Raw genomic sequence first — 15,564 nt, forward strand, 5'->3', positions numbered from 1 at the left:
GGGGGGGGGATGTTTGCCGAAACCGGGAAAGGGAATAACATTCGAAATGTATATAAGAAATACTCAAGTTAATAAAAAAAAAAAAAAAGGAAAAAAAAAAAAAAAAGGAAAAAAAAGGAAAAAAAAAAAAAGCATTTTTGTTTTTAATTTTGATGAACTTTCATAGTTATTTCCACAGGTGATAACCTGAAGGCTCATCAGCTGATTATAAGGAGTCTCTTTCTCCTCATCCTTGTCAATATCTCTCACTCATTTCCCTTGGTGGTACATAGTCTGGCTAGGGTAAGAAAAATCACAGTGTAGTTTTGATTTGCATTTCCCTGATAGCTAAATATGTTGAACATTTTTTGACATATTTATTGAACATTTGCCATTTCTTCATTTGAAGACTGTATGATTCATACAATCTGTAAACTTGAAAGAACTCATTTATAAGTTCATTTGAACTATCAGTCATGTTTCCCACAAATGACTTAAACTTGGAATTATCTTACTTTCCCAACGGAATAGAAAGGCATCCTTTTGGGTTTTGTGGCACTTGCCCTTTTCTAGAAAGCTCTTCAGTGCCCATTACAGAACTTAGAAAAGATGATCACCATTCACTGTACATCAATTTATCATCGTATGCTGGCAACATCTAATTTCTACAGCGCACTTCTACCAAATCTACAAGTCATAACCCATTTTGCGGATGATTGACCTATGCAAGAAAAATGAAGAAATGGGAGTGATACTTTTATTTCTTATAAATCATGCCTTGTTCCAATTTACCCTCAATATCAGAGGAGAACTGGTGCCATTTGGATGAGCTCATTGAAACCTGTCAGGTCCTCTCCACAAAGATTAATTAGGATGTGTCAGCTGTGTTGGTGGTAGAGCTATTTTGTTTAAAGACTTCAAGGAGCAATATACAATGCAGAGCAACAACGGTTCAATCTTTAACATGGCATGCATAAAAACCAATATTTCAAGCTCCTTTGGGAGATACAGTTTAGCATGCTCTTTATGCATCGTCATAATGACCTCAGCCAGCCCCTCCTGTCCAGTGGGGAAAATGGAATTTCTCAGCCCTTCAGAAGAGACTCAAAATCTGGGCAGTCTGCAGGGCCAGTGGACAGGTTGATGGTTTTCTAGAAGACAAATGTCAGATGTAGGATTTTCCTAGATGCCACAACCATAATCAGTTCCATGTGCTCCGCACTCACAGCGCCAATCCTACTCACTGGAGACAATTAGAGACAGCAAAGTTTGGGCATGCTCAGAGGACACTTCACTATCCAGGAGAGTGCAAGCAGATGAGGGACCTCTAATTTTATCAGTACTTTTTTAATGTCTGGCATATAAGGGAGGTAGTAGGGGGATGCAAGTGGAAGCCTGAGGTTGATACCAGTGATTCAGCAACTTTCCAACTAATTTCTTTTTGTTTTTGTGGGTCCAGCAAACTTTATTGATGGCATTCAAGGAAGTAGGGCTCTAGAGGCCCCTCCTATTATTATGGAGGTCTGGGATGGAAACTGAGGAAGACGCTTAGTGTTGGGGGCTGAGTTGGGACAGGGAAGCCTCAGCAGCCCAGGGCCTTTCCCTTGCTCTTATGTTCCTGCTAGGGTGGGTGGTTCAGGACTTCTTACTCCTTGGAGGCCATGTAGGTTATAAGGACCATCATGTCGCTATAGTGTCATTGAGTATAGTATCTATATACAGAGATGTAAATACATATCTATATAGATATGTATGTCTATATGATGTATAGATACTATTGTTATAGTATCATTGGCATACCAGGAAATGAGCTTTATGAAGTTGTCATTGAGGGAAATGCCAGCCACAACATCAAAGGTGGAGGAGTGGGAGTCATGTTAAAGTCATAGGAGACAACCTGGTTATCGGTGTAGCCCAGGATACCCTTTAGTGGGCCTGCCCATGCCTATTTCACTGGGGTCATCTTCTTAATGCCATCATACTTGGCAGCTTTCTCCAGGTGGAATGTCAGATTCAAAACAGATACAATGGGGAAAGAAAAAGAGAAGGCCACATCAGTGAGCTTCCCATTCAACTCTGGGATAGCTTTGACCACAGCCTTGGCAGCACCAGTAGATACAGGGATGTTATTCTGGGCTACCCTATGGCAATCATGCCACAGCTTTCCAGAGGGGCCATCCATAGTCTTCTAAGTAGCAATGATAGCATAGACTATGGACATGAGTCCTTCCACAATGTCATGGATGACCTTGGACAAAGGAGCTAAACAGTTGAAGATGGTGATGGATTTCCCATTGATAACAAGCTTCCCATTCTCTGTCTTGGCTGTGCTGTTGAACTTGTCATGGGTAGAGCCATACTGGAACATGTAGACCATGTAGTTGAGGTCTGTGAAGGGGCCATTGATGGTAACAATCTCCCCTTTACTAGATGAGCTGGCAGCCCAGGTAGCCAGCCTCCCAACATAGCAAAATGCATTCACTCGGACCTTCACTATCATGTCTAAGGGCCGAGGCTGGCTCTGCAAGAGAAGATGCAGCTATGTATAGAACCAGGAGAAACAGAGAACTTTCAACTTATTTCTTGATATAGGGTCTTTTAATGAACCTGGAGCTTATTGATTTGGCTATACTAAGTGGCCATTAAGCTTCAGAGGTCCTCTTGACTCTGCTTCCTCAGTATTGGTACTAAAGGGGTATGGTGGTTTGAATATGCTTAGCCCAAGGAGTGGCACTGTTAGGAGGTATAGCCTTGTAGGATTAGGTGAGGTGCTGTTGGAGGAAGTGTGTCATTCTAGGTTTTGAGACCTCCCTGCTAATTACCAGTCTGCTAGATAACAGTCTGCTCCTGGCTTCCCTTCGATGAAGAAATAGAACTCTCAGCTCCTCCAGCACCATGACTGCCATGCTCCTGCCTTGATAAGCAATCTCCAATTAAATGCTGTCCTCTATAGAGTTGCCTTGGTCATAGTGTCTGTTCACAGCAGTAAAACCCTTACTAAGACAAGGGGCTGACTGAAATACCTGGTGTTTTCCCATGGGTGCTGGGGATCAAATTCTGGTCAACATAATTATATGACAAGTATTTTACCTACCCCTAATTTTAATTCCTGACTTTTTCAGTCTTGGAGAGAGAAAAAAATGAAGTGATGTTTGTGATTTAGATAGTCAAATATCTACCATTTCTTCTATTGGCATCTGAAACTTTATTTCTAATTGAGGATAATCCAAAGAGGACATGGTTGAGGTCTTACTACACCATAATTCTCAAACCAAGATGATTGTGCTCTCAAACTGTCATATGGTTCTGTCTGGAGACAATTTTAATCATGACAATGTGAAGTTGTCACTGACATTAGTGAGCAGAGATCAGATCTGATTCTGAATATCCCTCCACAGAAGGGAACTATCTGTCCCCATAATGTCCATATTGTCATTGCTGAGATCCTCGAATTAACATAATGGTAAAAGACTAAGTTTATCCAATGGTAAAAGCTCAATAGATTAAAAAAAAGCTTCACATCATGTTACAGGAAGCAAAGAATAAAATGAATTAATTGTTCTAAAAGTGAAAATTGAGAAAGCTCTGAGTTCCTGCCCACAATGAGGACAGACAGACAGGGATATAAACAACACTGCTAGGTCTAACATGGATCCAAATCCATAAATGGGTCTGGAGTGCCAGAGCCTTGGAGGTGGCAGAAATTCTCTGAGGATATTTTATAGCTAGAGATAGTTTGTACCATGGTGGGATTTGTGGGGGAAATGAGGAAACTTTAGAACTTTTAAAGAGTATTGAAACTGCTAACGACTATAGGGAGTCTTGATGTCAGACTAAATACATTATGCAGTATGAGCTGGCATATGCCTATGGGACTGTGAGGTGGGATGGGACAGTTAACGTGAGGAATGTCTTCTATAGATTCAGGTATTTGAGCCATTCCCCTGTTGGTTGAAGGAATAACAAAACTTTTCAGTGGTGAAGTTGTTCTGGAAATACCTCACTGGAAATGAGCTTCCTGAGTTAATAGCCTCCCACCATCTCCAGTTTCCTCTCTGCTTCCTGTTTGCTGTTGAGATGTGATCTCTGAGGTTTCTCTTCCTACCATGTGCTGCCATGCCACGATGAGTTCTTATTCCTCTGAAGCCATAAACCAAAACACACTTTGATCTGTAAGTTGCTCCTGGTTGTGGCATTTTGTTACAGCAAGAGAAAAATGATCAATGCATGCTCCGCCCTATGGCTGAAGACATGCCCTAGGTAAGATTTCGTTCACAAAAGTAAATAAAGTGAATTGAGAAGGACTTCTTGACCTTGAAGATCGGGATGGAACATGTGTGCTTCTGCCTTGTGAAGATTCATCACCAACCTCTGTTACATCTGAGGAAAACATAATCCTGGAGAGGAGAAAGATGCCTTGGCCAAAGCTACTTGCTGGAAAGAATGGAGGACTGGTGACAGTATTCAGGACCTGACCTGAGCCCGGGAGGACCACGGCCTCTACATACTCCTTGTCCTGACTCCCCCACTGACCGGCACAATCCAAATATGAGTTGCTTTGGATCAGATGCTCTTGGAAGGAGGAGGAAGTCGATCCAGGGGCAGATATGAGAACCTGAAGACCAACCCCAGCTGGCTTTTCTTGGAAGGGAAGCCTAGATTCACCCGGGGTGCTCTAGAACACTCAACATTTCGTTTGCAGCCAGTACCCAGCAAGGCAGCAGAGAGGACGATCTTCCTGTCCTGAGAACTGATCCTCTCCTCCTCCACAGATAACCTCCTCCTACTGAAAACTCTCACCAGGTCTTGACTTTCCTCCACTCTTGGAACATGAGACTGAAAACTGGAAGCTGAGATTGGAAAAGGTGTCACCACTTTCCGTGGTGTCCCCTCACTGTCCTGTAGTCTTCCCATAGTGTCCCCTCACTGTCCTGTAGTCTTCCCATAGTGTCCCCTCACTGTCCTGTAGTCTTCCCATAGTGTCCCCTCACTGTCCTGTAGTCTTCCCATAGTGTCCCCTCACTGTCCTGTAGTCTTCCCATAGTGTCCCCTCACTGTCCTGTAGTCTTCCCATAGTGTCCCCTCACTGTCCTGTAGTCTTCCCATAGTGTCCCCTCACTGTCCTGTAGCCTTCCCATAGTGTCCCCTCACTGTCCTGTAGTCTTTCCATAGTGTCCCCTCACTGTCCTGTAGTCTTTCCATAGTGTCCCCTCACTGTCCTGTAGTCTTCCCATATTCCCCTAAGCTGGTGCCTCTGGGTCCTTCACACTTCACACGAGGTAGTGCTCCAACTGCCTGCCTCTTTGCATCCTTTTCAGAGCAGGGCACAGAACAAAGAGCAATGAAAAGAATTACGACAGAAACCACCCATGCGACAAAATCAGACAGACCAAAAATTCAAAAGACCTTACAGTTACCATTATAATTTAGAAAAGTAAATTTCAGACACAACTGGACAAAAGAAGTGATGCTGGGAAAACTTTCCCTCTTGTGATGCATTGGAGCTGACTTAAGAGTCCCCGAGTCCCCAAAGTGTTAAGTTCAAGAGAAATTGAAGGAAGAGGATGGAGGTTAAGATAAACATCAGCTGTGACTTACTCCTCAGCCACAGTTGAAGAGAGGCCTCCAAACATGTTTTTTTCGTTCATTTTTCTCTTTGTATCTCCCCTATGTGAGAAACATGGCACGCACAATTGGCGCCTATATTATCCCCTGGCCAATACTTTACCCCAGTTGCCTTAGCAACTGTCAATATTTGTCTGGTATGTCTCAGCCCCAGTTGGCTCAAGGCTGGCTCAGCACTGGCTTTTGTGAAATTTAGGGAAGAGAGACACCCAGTGGTCATGTTGTTCTGTTTCATTTTATTTTTACTGAAGACATTTTTGATAATTTTAAAGTCTAATCCTCTTATAATGATCGACAATCCGCAGAGTAAAAGTAGGTAAACATGGAAGGACATGGGTAAACACACTAACCTTCCCTATAAAGGCCTGACAGGAAATAATTTAGATCATGTCGGCTATATGCTCTGTTTGGAAACTACTCAGTTCTGCTGTTACAAGCAAAATCAGGGGTAGAACTTATGTCAACCAGCATAGCTGGGTTCCAATAAAATATTTATGTGTGTGCATGTGCACATGTGTGCAGGTGTGTGCACATACATGCAGAGTCCAGAGGACAATCATTAATATTGTTCTTTGGGCACTACCTTTTAGACTAACCTTATACTGACCAAAAAGGAAGCCTGACCTTGCGAGAGGACTCCAGAGATCTATCTGTCTCCATCATCCCAGCACTGAGATTATAAGTTTATGCTCTCATGTCTGACCCCTTCTATAAAAAGTGAGGGGTTCTGGGAATCAAACTGAGGTTGCATGCTTACTAAGGAAGCCCTTTACCACCTGAGCCATCTTCCCAGCCAGCAATAGTCCTAATCTACAGAAACAAGCAGCAGGCCAGAGTCATTCTGCAAGCAATGGCCTCCAAACCTTGCAAGGGAAGTTCGAGTCTCTTCTTTCAACTTGCACATGTAATTGCAATTCTCTCTGCATGCCCCACATTGAAGACAGTTGGAGCATCACTGTGAAAGACATAGGAACAGTCTATTTGTAACATGCAGCTATTGAACTTGTCTCGGGCACCATGCTAAGGACCACACTGTAACAATAACGCACTACGTTGCCGATTTTGCAACTCCTCGAACTCAAATATTAAAACCTGAGCCCACGGTGTGATGACATTGGAAATAGGGTCAGTGAGTCATGAGAGTGCATCCCATAAACATAATTACTGGTCTTATAAAATGAGAGCTTGCTCTCTTGTGTATACTTGCCTCTCTGTGCATGATAGAGCACAGAAAGGTAGCGATCTTCAGTCAGGAAGAAGGCCTTCACTAAATTCCACATCTGACACAGCTTTGACCTTGGACTTTCTATCAGTCCATGCTGGCTAGTTTTATGCCAAGTTGACACAAGATAGAGTCATTTTGGAAGAGGAGACCTCCATTGAGAAAATGGCTCCAGCCGACTGACCTATGGGCAACCTGTAGTGCATTTTCTCGATGGATGACTGATGTGGGAGGGCCCAGTTCACTGTGGGTGGTAGTACTGAGTGCTATGAAAAAGCAGGCTGAGCAATCCACATGGATCAAGCCAGTTAGCAGCACTCTCCATGGCCTCTGCATCAGTTCCTGCCTCCAAGTTTCTGACCTGCTTTCAGTTCCTGCCCTTACTTCCTTTGATAATGTACTATGCTGTGAACTGTACACCTAAACACAGCCTTTCCACCCCAAATTGGTTTGGCTGTGGTGTTTTATGAAGGCAATAGAAACCCAAACTAAGACACAGACTGTAGTATATAAATGTTTCCGGTATTCCATAACAGTGCCCCAAACTAGGAGTCAGTTACTTAATGAAAATACAAATTCTCATTTAACTCAAGTGATAGTAAATGATGCTCTCGGAAATTTTTAAGGCAAATCAGACTGAGAAATATTGAATTGAGGAAATTTTCTATTAGAAAGATCACTTAATACAGAAATAGTGGCACAAGCCAGCTATTCCAGGACTCAGGAAACCAAGCAAAGAAGGTCACATGTTCAAGGTCAGCCTGGGCTACATATCAAGTATATGATCAATTTCGAGTTAAATAGTGAGTCCTCCGTTTCAAAACACTAGAGCTGGCAATGTAATTCAATGGCAGAGCACTTGCCTAACACATGTAATACCCGGAGTTCCATCTCCAGCTGTAAAGCTTTTATTTGCCTGATTTAATTGTTGTCTCTAAGACTTACTGCCCTCATCTGCTAACCTAAACCTAGTCCAAGCTTCTCGCTTTGATACAATCTAATCTACGCCTAAATGTTTTCAGCCTCTGAAAGTTGCTACTGAATACACTCACCCTTTCTAGTGCGTTCTGAGCTCTGGCTGCCTAGTTCAACCCAGCTGCCCTGTCTCAAACTCCTCTCCAAGCTGACTGATTCAATCTGGCTTCTCTCAGTTTCTTACTGAATTGCTCTGCTTGACCTCCAACTAACTCTGGCAATATGTTCTAATCTTCTGCCTCCTCATTCTCTGGAACATTCTGTCTTCACCTGTGTCTAGTTTGTTTTCTCTTCAACCTGTCTCTGTAAAACTCTCCCAGTAAAACTGGGAGTTCCTTTTCTCTCTGTGTACTGTTCTCCTAAGTAGCTTCCCTTTCCTCTCTCTTCTTATGAGGTTCAGGCATATCCTATTCTGTCAGATCTTTTTCTGGTTCATCATTTTGTCACTCAATTAAACATCACTTTCAAATGTGAAGAGTTCCTTCTACAACTAACTTTACCTTCATTTGTGTGTGAAGGCTACATCATAACTAGAAACATTTTTCAGCAAATAATACAATCTTGAGGTTCACAATGTGGTAAAATATCATTCAATATCCAGCACTGAAAATAAATAAATAAATAAATAAATAATATAAAGGACAATTGTGACATTATTTTAAGGTAGCAGTTACCAACGTTATTGTGATGCTCCAAAATATTTGGCCAGGTTGTGGACTCAATATTTATAGGCCAACTCTTTAACTCAAATGCTGATAACATCAGAGAAATAAATTTTAAAAAGTTCAAAATGCATACTGTCAATTAAAAGCTGTCTTGTTTAAGTCAACCAAATGTCCACAGCCTCTTAATTATTCTGAGGCCAGTGCGAAAGCAATGGCAACTAGTTCTTTCTTGGGAGGAATTTCACATGTAAACGGAAAGCCTGCAGTCCTTCCAAGTCTAAACTCCTGTAGCCAAGTCTGCTTGGCTTTATTCAGATCAATGTTTTATCTCAGTTCTGCACAAATTACTCCCTGGATCTAGCCCTGTGGTAACTCAAGGTCACTGGAGAGTTCCTGTTTGAGAATAAAAATGAAGTAGCCTTTAATTCTATAGTCACAATTTCACTTCTTGACTTCTAATTACAGCACTGGTTACACATGCACAAAAATGCACATGCACACACACACACACACACACATACACATACACACACACACACACCCTCATGTTGAGAATTCTCCAAAATAAACATTAATATATGTTCACAGCCTACTATTAGCTACTGACGCTGTTTGAAGTCTTACTGGATTTGTTCCTATCTGACCCTGATTTCCCCCAGAATCAATAATTGTCCAGAAAATTACTTGAGATAAGCTTCTCACTCTCATTGTCAAACCAGCATGAGAACACCAATAGCTTGCTTCAACCTGTCTGCTTTGAAGAATCAGAGGCACTGGGCTCTGAACAGAGTTGAAAAGAAGAGCTCAAATCAGGATCCTTTTACTCATTCATTCATTCATTTGAGCATCTTCAGTGGATCTGAGTGGTGAAAAGTAGGATGTCAGGGCCAGTGTGGTAGCATCTATCATTAATTTCATTGATCATAGTGAGTCTCTATGAGTTAGAGGCCAGCCTGGTCTACATCGCAAATTCCAGTACAGCCAGAGCTGTATAAAGAGACCCTGTCTCAAACACAGTAGGGTTCAGTGTTAGTGCTCCTGGGTCCAAATGACACCTGGTCTCTGCCACCATTCTCAGGTCACTTACTATGGTAAGTGAAAATGGCCTCATAGGTTCAAGAGACTGGCACTATTAGGAGGTGTGCTCTTGTTGGAGTGGGTATAGCCCTTGGAGCTGCCATGGTCATGGTGTCTCTTCACAGCAAAAGAAACCCCAAGATACTTACTCACTTTGAGCAACAGGTTACTTCTCTGTAAAGCAACATGATAAGCCAACTTCATGAAAATGCCATTAGACTGATATGAGATCAGATATCGGAATACAGCAGCTCTGGGAATGAAAGCTAATGCACGTGCTTCACTGTGTTCTGAACCACCCCAGCAAGTGCACTGGGATTACAACAGGAGCAAACACAGTTCTATGACACTAAGAATCAGTTTGAGAAAGTGGCTTTCTACTCTAAACCACTTCACCTACTAACCTCAGACAGAACATCTTGTCCTATTTGTTTTTTCGCATGGGTCTCTTCTCTGTGCCTAGAGCATGCTCTTTCTCCATATTTTCAAATGGCTTGAATAAATACACCTCTTTACTACTCTTACTTTTACAGGTAAAGTGTACTTTGAGTGTTTCTGCATACATCTCATTGCTTCCACTCTAGCACAAACATTTCTCATCTGAACTATTTCAAAAGCCTTCTAAATAACCTTCGCACTTCCCCTGTCTACACACATATATATGTGTGTATGTTTTCCTTAATTGTCCCTCGGGAATAGTTGGGAGTTCTGTTTAACATAATCTAACAGCTCACTGTTATAAAAATCTAAGACCATTGATATAGGGTGAGAAAGATAATTAAATGACAGTTTATTTAAATCCTTCCTTTCCATAGTAATAGGGTTGTACCAAACTATAGAGTCAGCCCTCCCTTGAAGATGTACGTGGCCAGTGTTTGCTTATCTGTTGTTGAATAACCAATCATACTAAAAAATGCTTTAATAATTAATTCTTATTATAAAGTTAATTATGCAATTATCAGTTTATTATCATTGAACTATTCATATAACACACACATGCATGCATGTGCATGTGCACACACACACACACACATATACACACACACACTAAATTAAATAAATAAGAATTTAAAAAGTTTCTAACTTTGTGAGTCTGGAGAAAGATCCCAGTCAGTAAAGTCCTAAGTTTGGCCCCCGAGAACCCACATAAAAGGAAAGACATGATAGAATGATTATAATTCTAGCACTGGAGTAGGGGTAGAGACAAGCAAATCTCTGGGGCTATTTACTCAGACAGTTTAACCTACTTGGTGTTCCAGGTCAAAGACCCTGAGTCAGAAAGCAAGGCATATGTCACCTGAAAAATGACATGCATGATTGTCCTCTGATTTCCACACAGACACGCACATATCCACACTCACACTCCTCCATTTCCACTTGCAGCCACACGCACCTTCATAGCATGGCCACGTCCTTGCAGAATCTGACACCTAAATCCATCTCTATCCTATACCCTCTTCCAAACCCCACCAGTAGCTTACGCTTGAGTCACTGGTGCACATTTTAGTCTCCTGCAGACAATTCCTGACTGTGTCTTTTACCTTCAGGGTTTTTGTGCCATGCATTTTATCTACCCGGAATGCCCATCCTCTGCTCTCTCTAAGAGATTCCATGTCCCCTTCAAAGTATCGTTCAAGGGTCACCGTCATGAGTATCTAAGCTTTTGACATTACAACTCAACTTTGTTATCTACAAAGTTCATACCAGTGAACCATACAATCAAGTTAAATGTAAGAGAAGAGAAGAGAAGAGAGAGAGAGAGAGAGAGAGAGAGAGAGAGAGAGAGAGAGTCTTAGTTATGGTTTCATTGCTGCCAACTGACACTATGACCAAAGCAACTCTTTTTTTTCTTTTTTCTTTTGTTTTGGTGTGTGTATAGGTGGGATACTTTCAGTATTTTCCTTTTAAGAATTTACCTCATAAAAAAGAAAAAATATTACCTCATGTATTTTTAATAAGCAAAGACTTGGGACACTGGAATAGAATCACATCAAATATTAACTTATTCTACATATTAATGTATTATTCTCCTTATCAGTCTTACCATGAAAACACTTACTATCTAAACCAATGTAAGACATCTAAAATATAGATTTACATCTATTTTATAAACATTTCCACATAATACCAAGCAAGATTAAAAGTATAACATGTTTTTCACTTAATAACAATATTAATTCATATTTTTAAATCCTGTTATGTATTGCTAGGGTTTTTTCTTTTCTTTTCTTTTCTTTTCTTTTTTTTTTTTTTTTTGCTTTTTATTGATTCTTTTTGTTTCCCATCATGTACCCAAGTCCCCTTTATCTCCCCAACCCATCATATCCACCCTTTGCCCTTGCAACCTCCCCCACAAAATAACACACACACACACACACACACACACACAGGGGGAGAGAGAGAGAGACAGAGACAGAGACAGAGAGACAGAGACAGAGACAGAAACAGAGACAGAGAGAGACCAAGAGAGACAGACAGAGCGAGACATAGAGAGACAGAGACAGAGAATAGAAAACATCTTATTCTGGAAGCTGTAGTGTGTCACAGTGTGTCCCACAGTATATCCCTCTGTCCACACATTTTCATTTGCAAACATTCATTGCAATGACTCATTGGTGTGTTTCAAGATCTCTGGTTTCTGTGACACCATCAGTGTTGGATCCTCACTGGGACTCCTCATTATGTGGTTGCTGCCCTGTATCATGGAGATCCTGCAGCTTTGGGTCTGCAGGACCCGCCCCTCATGGTCCTAGCAGTTCATAGATAGGGTAGATGGGGTGGCCAACTCAAAGCCCTGATATGGCCTGGGTGGAACTGAGCTGGTCAGTCCACTGGCTCTCCCTTTGCCTCACCATCAGAGCAAGCTCACCAGCAGGGCTCCAGCTAGGCCCTCCTGGCAGCTGTCAGTAGGAGCAGGGTCAGCTCTCCTGATCTCATGCCCTCGGGGGCAGCTCACCCAAATCTATGCCTCTACAGCCATCTCCACCTTGCTGCTCAGTCAAGGCGTGGGGCCTGCTCTCCCAAGTGCTGCAGCCTTCAGGGGCTGGGCCAGCTCTCCTGCTCTCACACCCTTGGAGCTGACCTATCAGTGCCTGTACCATCAGAGCCAGCTCCACTGTGTTCCCCAAGCAGGGCCCCCTCGCTTGAGTGCTACAGCCAGAGAAGGGACAGGGCAAGCTCTCCTGCTCTCATGCCCTTGGGCCCAGCTCTCTCAACAACCATAGTAGGGGCGGGGGGCGGGGGGCGACAACCCCCAAAGCACTCACACCACCTCATGACAGACAAATGTCAGGGCCAGCTCTACTGTGCTCATGCCCACTGGTCCAGGTCACCTGTGTCCCCTCCCCAAGAGCCAGGTATAGTATGTTGCCCAAGCAAGGTCTGTAGCCAGCAAGAGACAGGGACAGCTCACCTGCTCTCAAGAACCTAGAGCCACTCTCCTGACCCCTGCAGGTGATGAAGGGTAAGGCTGGGAGGTTATTACCAGGGACAGCTCTCCCTATACTCCTGCCCTTAGGACTGGCTCACCTGCGCCCTCCCTCCCCCACTCCCACCCAGGCAAGGTGGTGCAAAGCAAGCTTTCCCAAGTGCTGCAGCTGGTGAGAGACAGGGATAGTTCTCCAGCTCTCATGACCCCATTGGCATTTCCCAACTGCTGGATGGGGGAGGGGGGACGACATTACTCTGTGGTGAGAGGTGGGGCCAGCTCTCCAGAGCACCACAGTCAGTGAAAGGTTGAGCTACTTCAGCATAGCCTTTGGACTGTGGTCCCTGGAGGCTACCCCAGCCAGGGACACCCCTAGTTCTCTAGTGATAATGTGAGTCACAGACATGACATGACACAGACCCCTGCTGCTGTGTAGCCAGAGATCCAGACATGGCCCTCGGTGGCAGTCCAGGCTGGAACTTCACCATGACCCCAGGTAACTCCTCTCCACCCTGCGTCTCCAGTTCCACCTTCATAAGTTCAAGCTGCTCCACTCTGTGTCTTTCCCACCTGTCCATCACATACTAGCATATTGTGGTGTCACTGTGACTGGCAGGCCCCTGGGTGACACCATCCATCCCTGCTGCATGGTGTGATGGCAAGCAGGTCTATGGCCGGCCTGTGCTGTATGCCAGAGGGTAGGTCTCTAGGTGCTATGGCAGCCCACAGGTCTGTCTGTCTTCCTCCCCCATGTGAGCTGCCTGGATTTGATTTGATTGGATTTTTATGTTTCCTGGCATAAAACAGTTTTGGCCACCAAGCCAGGCACCACACCAGGATGAACAACGGACTGACATCTGCTCTGCCCCTGACTGATATAGGAACACCACCACCGACAAGGTAGCTCTTTGTCCACTGCTGGGGGCTTGGGGGATGACCAAAACAACTCTTATAAAGGAAAGCATGTTATGAGGACTAGCTTACATTTCAGAGGGTTAGTCCATTGTCAGCATGGCAGGAAGCATGGTGGCATGTAGGCAGACATGGTGCTGGAGAGGAGCCGTGAGTTCTACATCTGGATTTGCAGGCAGCAGGAAGAGACGGTGAGCCACTGGGTCTGGCTTGAGCTTCTGAGACCTCAAAGCCTATCCTCCAAGAACGTGATGGACGTGATGCACGTCCTCCAAGTCCACACCTCTTAACAGTGCCCCTTCCTGTAGAGAGAATATCTTACATCTATATTGTTGTGGCACCTGTCAATAATAAATCAGATAGCCTATGGCTTAGACAGGAAATAGGAGGTGGGGCATCCAGGAGGCAGAAAGAATTCTGGGATAGAGCCAGGCAGGAGAATGTAAGGAGACGAGCTCATGGTAACCGAGTACAGGTAATCAGACGCGTGGCAGGATGTAGATTAAAATAAATGGTTATCTTAGGATTCCAGTCAGAGAAGAGCCTAGCTATATGGCCAAGGTCTTTGTAAATATATTTTGAGCCCAAGTCTGATTTCTGGGAGAAAGAACCGTGTTTAACTTCTACAACTTCATATGGGCCTGTTGGGCCATTTTATTCAAACTGTGCCCCCACACCTCCGCACACACACACGCGCGCGCGCACAGGGCACTGCACAGTGAGTTTATGATTGTGTGTTGAGTTGCATTCAGAGCTATCCTTGGCTGTACATGATCTATGTGGCCCACAAAAACAAACCCGTGCTGGCCCCGTTATAACACTATAACCCCGTGTTATAGTCCCAGTGCTGGGGCATGGAGAAGCGGAGACCAGTGGATCCTGAGACTTCGGGCCAACCACAGGGAGGGACTATCTCGGAGTACACAGAGGATAGCTTCTAAGAAACAACAGCAAAGGTTTTTTTTTTTTAATATTAAATTGATTAATTAATTAAAAATATTTTAGTTTGCATTTTTAAAACCATGTTTTATTCCTCCAGACGATATTATATAATTTCAGGAGGGAGTGGAATGTTCTCTGGGGGTTAGAGGCTTTCCTGAGCATCTGCACTTGGTGTTTGTTTCCAGAGGCACCCCAGCCTGCAATGCTGAAAGCTGTGAAAAACCTTTATTGAATGAAGCCTTAATTTTGTGCTTCCTATGACAGAAAAGAGCCACTAGGGGGAGCCTTGGTTACATACTTTTTTTTTTCTTTTTTTTGTAGATGGACAGTGATTTAGGGTAAAATTAATTTTGAAAACAAGAAGGAACGAATGTTTAGTCACTCTGACTTTTCAAAACAAAGTAGAAAATTAAGTTACTAGTCTTTATTTTCCTCTTCACACCACTGAAAGTGCCTGATTCTCATACCTGCGACATCGCTGAAGAAACCGAATTCCTCATTCTCCCCATCTCACTCCAGTGAATTTGTTGTTTATCAAATATTCTCTTCAAGTCTGAGTGTAAGCCAGTTTGATAGAAAACATGGAAGACAGAATTTCCAACCATGTGTGTAGTGGCATATTCCAGAATTTAAGGGTTTGGGATAGTAGAATACAGTGAAACAATACTCTGTTCACGCTCAAATAGGAAAAAGAGAAGTCCCTTTGTGCACTTTTCAGAGGTGAACAATGCAGTTCAAAC

At 43.3% G+C, this 15,564-nt stretch overlaps 1 non-coding gene and 1 pseudogene across 1 annotated transcript; both read right to left on the reverse strand.

Moving 5' to 3' along the window:
- Window positions 1–1,624: 1,624 nt before the first annotated feature.
- LOC116888284 lies at window positions 1,625–2,479 on the reverse strand (annotated as a pseudogene).
- An 11,275-nt stretch (window positions 2,480–13,754) lies between these two features.
- On the reverse strand, window positions 13,755–13,897 carry LOC116890505. Its single transcript, XR_004386690.1, has one exon. It is a non-coding gene; the product is annotated as a small nucleolar RNA SNORA48 (small nucleolar RNA).
- Window positions 13,898–15,564: the final 1,667 nt, after the last annotated feature.

This window comes from Rattus rattus, chromosome 1, assembly GCF_011064425.1.
Source record: "Rattus rattus isolate New Zealand chromosome 1, Rrattus_CSIRO_v1, whole genome shotgun sequence".
Taxonomy (NCBI): Eukaryota; Metazoa; Chordata; class Mammalia; order Rodentia; family Muridae; genus Rattus; species Rattus rattus.